Source organism: Cricetulus griseus (assembly GCF_003668045.3).
Source record: "Cricetulus griseus strain 17A/GY chromosome 1 unlocalized genomic scaffold, alternate assembly CriGri-PICRH-1.0 chr1_1, whole genome shotgun sequence".
NCBI classification, from domain to species: Eukaryota; Metazoa; Chordata; class Mammalia; order Rodentia; family Cricetidae; genus Cricetulus; species Cricetulus griseus.
This window is the reverse complement of record NW_023276807.1, coordinates 16,516,827-16,518,850: the sequence shown is the minus strand read 5'-3', so window position 1 is coordinate 16,518,850 and position 2,024 is coordinate 16,516,827. Positions and strand designations below refer to the sequence as shown.

General features: G+C 39.7%; 1 pseudogene; it reads right to left on the bottom strand.

The window, feature by feature from the left end:
• Positions 1-1,596: 1,596 nt before the first annotated feature.
• On the bottom strand, positions 1,597-1,766 carry LOC113833079 (annotated as a pseudogene).
• Between the last annotated feature and the right edge of the window lie 258 nt (positions 1,767-2,024).

Below are 2,024 nucleotides of genomic sequence, written 5' to 3'. Positions count from 1 at the left end.
CAAGACATTATTTTGTTTCTGAGAGTAGGTGATCACAGAAGATATCTGGCATGGACTGATCTAAATAAATACACTGTCTTTGTCTAGTTTTAAGTAAGCTTGCTGCAAAAACATTCATTTATCTTTCTGTCTTTGTGGAATTTAATTTGTAAGCACATATTGTGTACGGTATTCAAGAATGCACTTAAATGTTGAAAAAAAAAAGAGAAAAACCACCCAGGACACTTACTTTATAATTGTTTTCTGATGATCCTTAAAAGTGGTTCTCTTTGATAAGGAAGTGTGTGTTATTACTTCTGCATCTAATCTGCCTCCCAGGGTAACTGCAATTGGCCTACTGAATAAGACCTCTCATTATGCGACAGTATTATGGTTTTGCCAACACAACAACCAACAGGAAGTACACGAGCCAGTATAGGCTGTGTGTTTTTAATGGACACAAATAGTGTAACTGAGGGCAATATGTAACTTCCAGAGTCACTTTTTACCTCAAAAAGAAAGCGCTTCCTGCTAACTACATTCTGCTTCTTTCCATCTGCTGTGGAAGCAGTTTAGTGAGTGTGGTTGATGGCCTGAACAGTCAACTTGATTAGACTGAGAAGAACCCAGAGGATTAGTAAAGCACTCATCTTTCATTAAATTAAGTTACTTTTTTTCCTTATTAATTTGCAAATAAAAAAATCACATCACTAGTTAAGGGAACCACTCTAACACTGCCCAGTCTCATTTCTACGAAGTTGGAATGGCCATGCTGGCACAATGGAGGTTCACATGGGGTTTTACACCTGCACTATCAATTACATTTAAGTAGATTTAAAAAAAAATTTATGTGTGTTCATGTGTATGTGTGTCTGTGCATGTAAGAGTGGAGGTACTGAAAGGGTATTGGATTCCCTGGAGCTGTGAGTTAACAGGAGTGGGTACTGGGAACCTACCTCTGGTCCTCTGCAAGAGGACAGTATGAGCTTTTAATGGGTGAGCAACATATCCAGCACTTCAAAAGCATTTTTAAAAATTTATCCATCATGATAAAGAAAAAAAAAAAAAACCTCTGAGAGGGTTGAAACAGAAGAAAACATTTGTTTTATACCCCTTTTCACCACTCATATCTCTATTTGCCTGCCTCTGGCCTTCCTCATTTTTAATTGTGGTAGTTGAATGTAATTGACCTCCATAACCTCATAGGGAGTGGCCTATTAGGAGGCGTGGATTTTTGGAGTGAGTATGGCCTTGTTGGAGGAAGTGTGTCACTGTGGGGGTGGGCTTTGAGGTTTCCTATGCTCAATATACCAACTCAGTCAACTTCCTGCTGCCTGCAAGATGTGGGACTCTCAGCTACTACTGCAGCACCACATCAGCCGGCAAGCCCCCATGTGCCTCATCAAGATAATGGACTGCACCTCTGAAACTGTAAGGGAGCCACCGGATTAAATGTTTCCTTTATAACAAACAGTTACTGTGGTCCTGGTGTCTTTTCATAGCCACAGAAACCCTAAGACACTAATACCGTCCTTTCTTGTTCTCCTGTTATATTTCAAATTGTACCTTGAGTTATACCTGTTTATGTATACACATGTTGTGTTGCTTAGTTTTGTTCCCATTCAGACTGTGTTCTCTGCCTCTCACTCTCCCATAGGAAGAGAAGAACGAGCATCAATGGCAAGAGCTGTCTTCATGCTCAGGAGAGAATGCTATGTCTCCTCCTCGTGATTTTGGGTACTCTACTAGTAATGAACTATAGAAATGATCCCTGAAAGTATAGTCTTAGAGGTTTTTTTTTTTTTTTTTTTTTGTCAACTTGACATAAGCTAATGTCATTTGAGAAGAAGGAACCTTAATTGAGAAAACACCCCATCAGATTAGCCTATAGGCAAGCCTGTGGATTATTTTCTTGGTTGATGATTGATGTAGAATGACCCCGTCCAATTCAGCTGGTATTATTCGGTCAGGTGGTCCTGGGTATAAGAAAGCACACAGATGGAACTAACCTAACAGAACTCTTCTACGATTGAGGTCTCTGCTTC